Source organism: Bidens hawaiensis, unplaced genomic scaffold (assembly GCF_021521415.1).
Source record: "Bidens hawaiensis isolate Kalapana, Puna unplaced genomic scaffold, B.hawaiensis_p1.1 tig00010168_1, whole genome shotgun sequence".
In the NCBI taxonomy this organism is placed as follows: Eukaryota; Viridiplantae; Streptophyta; class Magnoliopsida; order Asterales; family Asteraceae; genus Bidens; species Bidens hawaiensis.
Window position 1 is genome coordinate 723,544 of NW_027491771.1, and position 9,547 is coordinate 733,090.

At 34.0% G+C, this 9,547-nt stretch overlaps 1 pseudogene; it reads right to left on the minus strand.

Moving 5' to 3' along the window:
* Positions 1-1,556: 1,556 nt before the first annotated feature.
* On the minus strand, positions 1,557-5,716 carry LOC143534457 (uncharacterized; annotated as a pseudogene).
* Between the last annotated feature and the right edge of the window lie 3,831 nt (positions 5,717-9,547).

Below are 9,547 nucleotides of genomic sequence, written 5' to 3' on the forward strand. Positions count from 1 at the left end.
AGAATTGTAGTTCTTCCCGCGGCGCGCTAAGAATGGTAGTTCTTCCCGCGGCGCGCTAAGGATTTTAGTTCTTCCCGCGGCGCGCTAAGGATTGTCTTCTGTCTGCCTTCGCCCTCGCGCGCAGCGCTCGAGCCTTCTCGCGCTAAGTCTTTTCTTCTGTTTAGGTCAGCCTGTATTCTTTTGAGATCTTATCTTATCTTTTGAGCACTGTAGGTCAGTTCCGACATCTGTCCGAAAAGCCACTTTCGGCGCAGCATGCGCACCAATCCTATTGGTTGACAGAAAAAGTGACTGACATAATCTTTTGAAATCTTCTTTTGCATGTCTTGAACAGTGTTTTCCCTGACGCCTCCCATGCTTTGACCTGTATCCTGTCAGCTTTTCCCCATCCCCTGCAGCTGCCGGCATATCTTTTGATATCTTTTGCTTTTGTTTTCTTGTACTTTTTAATATCTTTTGTCTGATTTGAGAAGATCTTTTTCCTCTTTTTAAGGGATTGTGTTCCCTAGGGTTTTACTATATATAATACTATTTTCTTGTTATTTAACACTACAAACACAAACACTTAAACTCTCTTCTGCTCTCTTCTCCTTGCCCTCTGCCGTTGTTCCTCAGCCGCCTCCTCTCTCTGCCTTCGTCTTCTCCCTTGTCCTGCCCAGATTTCCGGTAATATATAATATATAATAATTTGTTAAAGATACATATTACTATGCTAACATATATTCAAGGCATAAATCAAATCATTAAACCAATAATCTCTATTTATAGGTTAGCTTCGCTTGTTGAAAGTTTGGTTCTTGCGTTACCTTTCAACGCACCGTTTACATGTGAGTAATCTCGTACCTAATCCCTTTTTATTTTTAATGTTTTGGGATGTTCATGTGTTCGTACAAACTTGAGTCTTAAACTTGTTTATAAACTTTTGTCGCGCAAAACCCCATGTGTTATGGACGTAGACTTGGCTGTTTATTTGTATGTGTGGATCATTAACCGTCTTGTCGGCCTATTCCGCAGTTTTCATGGATCCATTAGATGAACACGGGAGAACTATCGTTTATGATTTTTCTTTTGTTTACACTTGCACAGTTTTCTTGTTTTTGTGCTCAATTGGGAGCACGGATTGAACTATGAGCTATGATCTAAGGCTTGATCACAATCTGATTACACCCTTGTTGAACACCAGTTATACACATGATGCGCGCAGATATTGTTATCTATTTATATCTATTAAACTTGATTTCTCACCGACACGCAAGTGTTGACGTTTTATTTTAACACATGTTCAGGTTTGCTGTAGCAGCTTTTGGGAATCTCTTAGACGCGTAGGATGTTTTCTTTTGTTTGGACCTAGATTAAAATGTAACAAGACAAATTATGTTATTTGAATATTTTAAGTTATGATATGATTTATGTTACTTTATGTCATGTTCTGCGCGTGCGCAATGAAATGTATTTATTAAATATTGACACCCAAATAGTGTCGCGAGTAATGAAACAATACGTGGCGCCCCGATGTATAATCCGCCATCGGTCGGGGTGTTACATTCCTAGTGACGTTACTTGAAGTCTGGTTCATTACATAACCCACCTTTTTGATCAAGATTTCTTAATAGCATAAACGGAACCCCAACCTTTAGCACCAATTTATGATTCGGCAAACCAGATAATTTTAGCCCGTTTAGAATATCAGGCGAGTCCAATGATTCATCAAAATTTTCATTAAGATACTCCTCCTGGCATATACTATCTGAACTTAGATATTCCTTTTCATTACCTGGAAAAATCGATAGCAACCGATCATTGATCTCTTGAACAACTTCATTAGTAGGTGTAAATAGTGCTCTGTCTTCAAAGAAATTTGGATCGTTGTAATTTGATAGAATAGAAGGGTAAACAAAGTTAATAAGATCATAAACAGGATCCAACGAAACTTTAATGAGAAGATCATCAGGAATTTCAATACTTGCTTCCCCATCATTGTTTCCACCAACTTTTCCTTCACCTAAATCCAACAGCCATTGAGCAAACAACTTAGTTTGTTCCAGATTAGAGGGATCACCTACTGTATGCAACCTCATGTTTTTAGTTAGTCTTAGGATTTTGCATTCTGACCATAAGTAAGACGAACGTAAAGAAGAATTAACTATGTCACTTCTGCTACCGTTTTGAACAACTGGTAAAATTTGCCTGAAATCACCTCCAAAAACAATTACTTTGCCACCAAACGGCAATGTATTACATTTCAACACGTCTTTCAAAGTCCTATCTAGTGCTTCAAATGCATGTTTATGAACCATTGGTGCCTCATCCTATATTATCAATCTGGTTTCACTTACAAGTTGGGCATCATCAGTGCCTGGCTTTATAGTACATGAAGAGTCTTCATTTAGGTTTATCGGAATATGAAATCTAGAGTGTGCTGTCCTACCTCCTGTCAATAACAAAGATGCAATTCCGCTAGAAGCAACATTTAACACAATCTGACCTTTGGATCTTATGCTTGCAGATAATGTCTTCCATAAAAACGTTTTACCAGTTCCACCATAGCCATAAACAAAAAAAGCCTCCTTTATTTATTTCAACTGCTTCTGTGATTTCAAGGAAAATGCATCTTTGTTCTTCAGTCAATGAAACAAAAAGATTATCATACTCATTTTGAAGATCTTGCGGTTCATAATTAAGCTCTTCGTTGATCAAAAGATTGTTAGAGGTAGATACAGCATCATCATCAGGGAAAGGCATGGTTTCAAAGTTTCTTAGTGTCGAACCAATCCGAAGTAATAGCTTTTCAATCTCATACAATGTCAAGTTCTTTATTTGATCTTCGGTAAGTGATAAATCTGTAGAAGAAAAACATAAAATTACAACTTTAGTGTTACATCTATCTATATATCCTTTTATATAAAGTTCTAAAGAAATTAAATGTTCAATAAACTTAACTAACCTGTAGAATTTAAAGCACGCTGCTGATTGTAAAGAATACCATCTGACAAAATTTCCCAACTTTTTTCCCAAACAAAATCCGGTCTAGATAGGCAGTGAGACGTTAACATCGTGGCAAATAAATTTCTTAAATAACCACCGGAACCAGAATTACTTGCTTCTTTAATTGCTTCAATATACTCCATATCATCATCTAATAGGCCACACTCATAGCATGCGTCTTTAAACGTAGGGAATACTACACCATTTACAGTGCGGATGTCCTCAAATGATGTTGGACCTTTACTTTGTTTAGTAGAATTCTTAGAAAATACGCTTCACCAAGTGCTTGAGACACTGAATGAATTCTACCAATGGAGAACCCAACTTTTCTTCGTTCCCAACATTTTCCATAATATCATTAAGAACTTTTGCCTCATCATAAATTCGATTACACTCCATCCAAGACGTGAACATTGTTGAAGCCACTGAATGGTTTTCAAGGATATCTTCAACATCATCATCCGGACCATAAAAAACTTGTTGCTTATCAGGAAGATGGAATGGAAGTCTGATAACTGAAGGGTATCTATAATGAATATCAAATGAAAAAAATCCTCCAGGCTGCTTCACATGCTGAAAGATATCTACAATCATAGTACTCTTTTATTTCATCCACTTCTTCATCTGAATCATCTTCTTTACTATTTTGTACAACAGAAACAGTTGTTCTGTCCAGACCCTTGTTAATATATTTAAATAAATACTTAATTGATCCACTTTGATTGCACCACTCTACGTTAATATGTCCCTGATATTTTCTTAAAAGCTTATGGTTATACGGAACAACACTTCGGTTATCTAAGTGAACATCAGACTTGACAACAAAGTTTCCCGATTCTCTTCTTTTGTATATAGGAAAACCCTTTGTGTCAACACAAGTTTCATCACGGAACTTCTTTGGAAATTTTTTTTGAGCACTTCTTATTGACCATACAGGAACATTTCTATTTATCATCACCACATGGACCATGGATCATAAAATCGCTTACAAGTGAATACAGTTCAGGGTCTTGATTCTTGTCCGGAATCTCAGCGGAAATAAGCGGGTCAATATGTTCAACCGTTGGAAACTTGTTGTTGGGATGCATAAATAAGCATATATGCGCATGAGGCAACCCTCTTTTTTGGAACTCCACCGTGGAAACAACTACATATAATTTAGGAAACGTTAATTATGCTTACTGTTAAATAAACATAATATAACATTATATATATATATATGTATATATTAATGGCAATAAAAATATTTTAATAAAAAACTATATCGTACCCGCTTGAACTTTTCCGAGCAATGCCTTTTCTTTCAAGTCTTTAATCAATGCATCTAACTTGATTTTAAACAATCTGCATAATATATCAGGCCTATCTTCGGCCTTAAGCGTCGTATCTTTAAGAAACCTTTTAATTTCGGGCCAATTTGGATTACATGTAAAAGTTATGAAAAAATCAGGGTATCCAAACCACTTACATAGAGACATGGCGTCTAAATAGTTCTGCATCATGTATCGAGCCCCACCGGTAAAAGATGACGGTAATATAACACGTTGTCCAACTTTTGAAGCATCTTTATTTCCTTTGTTTTTAATATTGCTTAAATTATCAAACGTCTCACATCTAAGAGCCTTCTGCTCTCTTCGAATGTAATAGAGTCATTCACTTTCGATCATCGTATAACCATCAACTAATTGCTGTTGAAACAACCTCCTTGAATTAAGAGTCGTAGAAAACTCATTTTCTCTGCCTTGAATTCGGTAAGCGAAAAATTCTCTCATAGTTGTTTTTTTTCTTTTGGCTTCTGAATCTTGAGCAACACCTCGGTGAAGAATGTCGACTGTGTAATTATCTTCACCATATGGATATGTCAATGGATATTGAAGGGCGAGGTACGAAGGATGATGTTCATTTACAGTTTGTAAACCACCTTCTTGAGTTTTCACAATTATGTCAAGGTTATCTATACAATCACCAATGTCTCTAACAATTAAAGCAGCAACTTCCGAAGCAGTTGGTAAGTTATAAGTCCTTGCATCATTTTTCCTTCTACCAATAAGTTGTAGCTTTAAGTCAACAGCCGGATTTTCAGAAAAACAATCTCTTGCCATTCGATAGCATTTAACCAACTGATTATGCGAATCTAGCATGTGCTTTAATTGCTGTATAATTTGAAGATCAATCACATTTGAAGTTGATGATTTGCAATTATCGGATTGACTGAAAAATTAAGAAAAATGATTATTAGTATATGTAAAATCAGAGCTGTGATAAATGACAACGTGCTATAATTTTCTATAAAAATTAAAAGTCATGTATGAATACATACTCAAAAATGCTTTGTCGATTAGAGACTTCATTATCAGTGTCATATATGTATAGTTGAGTGAACTTTGGTTTAGAACCTGTTGCTGGTAGAAGACTTCCAATGCTATGATAATTTTGGCCGCTAAGTCTGAAAATAAACGGAGCGTTACCTTTATTAATTGACTTGACAATCTTACCACCCATTGATGTAAAGCTGAACATTGAATTGTAACGACGGATATTCTTCAAAAAGAATTTGCTCTTAGCATCAGATGAAGTAAAAAAGACTGATATAATCTGCTGGCGGTTCCTTTAATTTTGGAACAACACATGAAATAACTGATCTTCTCACCATTTGTTCTTTGTCCCCTTTTGGCTTCGTCTTTCCATAATTTTGCATGACACATCTCACATATAACACCTTGATCGCCATGATCCGAGTAATCTGATTAAATCATATTATGTTATTTAAAATATTTTAAATAAGTCGTGGCAAGTAATGACTAAGGTAGTTAATAAAATAAATAGAATATTTCAATTCATATATAACCTTTTGAGATTCCTTTGAAAATGTCTTTACCAAATTCTTGATCAACAAACTCTTCTTCTGTCAAATCAAAGATAGGTATGTCACTTGTGCATATTGTATTCCGTGTTAGCTTTCATTTTCCTGTAGGTATTTTCGTAAAAGAGCCCTTCCTAGTGAGCGTCGATGTATTTGATGATGTCCCCACATTAGACAATAATGAGAATGTTGACATTATTGGTGTTGCAGTTGTTGGTGTATTGCTGGTATGGTAAATAACTACGAGTAATATTATTAGCTGATTTAGGAATCTAATCAAGATAGTATACTATATCATTCTAATAAATTTGTGTATTACGTAAAATATAATGAGGAATTTATAGAATCTTACCATTGGTGATGTTACTCAGTGGACTTGTAATGTTTATAATTGGAGAGGATGAAGTGGAATTCTTTTGAGGATGTGTTAAAAATTCATGCGACTTGAGATTTTCTTTATCAACCGAAGCATGCCTATTTGAATTTGATGATATTAAACTGTACTGATGTGTTGTATCATCTGAAATATAAACATAAATATACAACATTAAATGTTATAAGGCATTTGCAAATATTGATTTATTAAAAAAAACTTACATCTTCTTGTTTGTTGTGTTCTATGCAAAGCTGCATGAGAAGAACTTTCTGGTACAAATTTTCCCCTCTTCCTTTTGTAATTCAAAATAAGCCTTCTTCTTTTTTTTTTTTGTTTACAATAAGTTTTGTCCATGTTGATATCTAAAGAAAAAACACATAAAAAAACATGCAAATCAATACTACTAAGTTGTAAATCAATAGTACTATGAACAAAAAACCTCATAGGTTTTAATCGACCAACATACTTATCAGGTCGGTTTAATGTAAGTAATTGTTATGTCACCCGTCACCACTGATGGAGATGTAGCAAAAATAAGTTGATACGGAGAACTCAGATCGTATGTGATAGATTCAACAAAATCGATTGGTTAATTTCCTTTAAAAGACGATCATATAATTGATTAGTTTGTAAAACCTATCACAGAATTGTAAAGAATAGAAAACATGTACCTGGTTACCAAAAGATTTGAAAACAGAGCGATGATAGAGGAATGTTTAAACAGATTGTATTTGTTTATTAAAATATTAATTAATAAATTTTGAACTAAATTAACAACCAAGTCCCCGTTCTAATCTAGGACCCAATTTAAATTGTTTTATAATTAATTAATTAATTGCCAGTTACTAAAAAAATAAAAATAAGTGTTCAAATAATAATAATAATAATAATAACAACATAAAATATAAAAATACTAATACCGGAAGGTACATGTGTAATGGGTAACCGGGCGCCGGTACTTGTGTAACGCGAAACCGGTTGCGGGACGCGTTCAATACGTAACTGGTCGCCGATAGTGTGCGTACCAGCGCACTGTTATGTGAAATCGGGCCAAATTAAAATAAGTGTTGAAATGATAATAATAATATAAAATATATAAATAGTAATACCGTAAGGTAGGCGCCAAATGGGTAGCCGGGCACCGGTACTTGTGTAATGCGTAACGGTTGCGGGATGTGTTCAATACGTAATTGGTTTCTGGGGCTGTTTTATATTTATCCACTCAACTAAGAAACAGTCACTTTTCTCTATTTTCGATGGTAGGAAGCCATTGCATTCTTTTGAGCTTAGAAGTTGCAATCCATTTTCGAATTCATTAATGAATTTGACCTATCTGCTTTCAAACCTATGACTATGAGTATATAAAGGCCCAACTGACATTTAACTTTTCTCGTAGGTTTTTTACGGTGTATTTTGGTTGGGTAAGTGGTCGACTTTTATCTATTTTCGATATGTTAGGAAGCCTTGCTAAATGTTTAACATTGACGGGTCCATACACATATTTAAAAAATAAAATGTTAGACAACAGAGCTAGGCAAGCAGCACCTGTAGCCATGAATTGTAAAAGAAATTGGTTTATGTCAACGCAGGTTTGACTAATACAATTAAACAACCAAATATGTAACCACAACTTAAATGTTTAGTTGGTACAAGCAGTAAAGGAATATCTAGATTTAGACATAACATCAACACTATTATAATAATGTAACAATTAAAACATTATAGAAATTAATTCACCAACTTCAAAATAGCATCATAGCAAATTCAAAATTCTTAACGATAGATAAATCCCGAAAAGCAAACAGATTGTTCCAAACATATTAAAAAGCATCCAAAACAAACAAATTGTTCCAAACATATTAAAAAGCATCCAAAAAAAATGACAATTCTTAAAACTTAAGCCACCGATTATTTTTCTTTTTTTGGAATTAGTAGGTTTCCAAACTTCTCATGTTCTTTATCGCCTTTCAAAGGCTTCGCCGCAGCTTTTGTTGCAGAATTACTTGGCTCTATCTCATCATCGTCGTACACATCAACCAAATTACGCTTTAGAGTACTTGAGGACACAAAAGCAAAGTTGCCACATGACAGCGGGGTTGTATTATCACCAATGAACGACATAGAATCCTTAAATAAGAAAACAGTAAAGGAAGTAAGTTAATGAAAATTTATATATGGAATAAATATCTACATATAATGTGAAAAGATATGAAAGGGCACCTTCATATTGACAATATCTTGAGAAATGATATCTCCGGTTGTCACATGCATGGAGTCGGACAAGTCATTCTGTTGAGAAAGCAGCCATGTTTAATTTTAATTAAAAATAAAAAATATTAATATCACTTAGTCATATGAACATTTATACATACCTGCTCTAGATTGAACTTATTCTCAAGAGTGTCAATTATCTTTGAATCATCAGAAAATTTAGAGATTCCAAAACCCGTTTCTTGTCTATCCACATTATATTTCTTGATATCAATCTTGAAAGCATACTTCTTCTCCAATAAATTATTCAAAACATCAGGGAATTGTTCGGATGTTTCACCCTGCAAAATATATATATATATATATATTGAAAAGTGAAAGCATAAAATACTTATTTCCATGAATTATTCATTTATCTTATTATAAGTATACCTTTATAATACTTTCAACCACATCATTAGCAGAAACTTTCAAAATTTTAGCTGCTTCTCTATCCCATAATGTCAAATCTATGATGCCAGTAGGATCTTGTACTCGTATAAGAATTCTAAACCTTCAAAGAAAAAATAAATAAATTTGAAAGGTTACATTCATGACGTTGGTTACTGAATAGGGCTGTCGGGTCGGGACAGCAACCTGAATCAGTCATTGTAACGGTCCTCTTTGCATTGTAGTTTACTATGAAGTTTCTAAAAGGCATTAAAATGAAATAAATTTTGACAGTGGAGAAAGAAATCTTTTAAACAGTTTTAAAACAATTGAACAAAAGTGGTTTATAGTATTTAGGTGAATATTCGCATATATTATTCATCGAAATTGGTTTAAAAAGGTTGTATAAAAAATATAACCAAAACCATAATTGGATAAATATTTATTTATATACCTATTGATTGGAGAGAACTCTTTATCTTTGCATTTATCATTGCTGCATTTTGTATCGCTCTTTCTAACCCCCTTTGGACATGTGCTGCAAGATAAGTAGTACCACTGTTGAGTTGGCGGTACATACTTAATGGTGTCAAGAATGACGACTGATCTAACCTGTAATAATAGACAAATGATATTGTGATATGTACTATTAAATTTTTAAATACAATTGAATCTGTTTAATA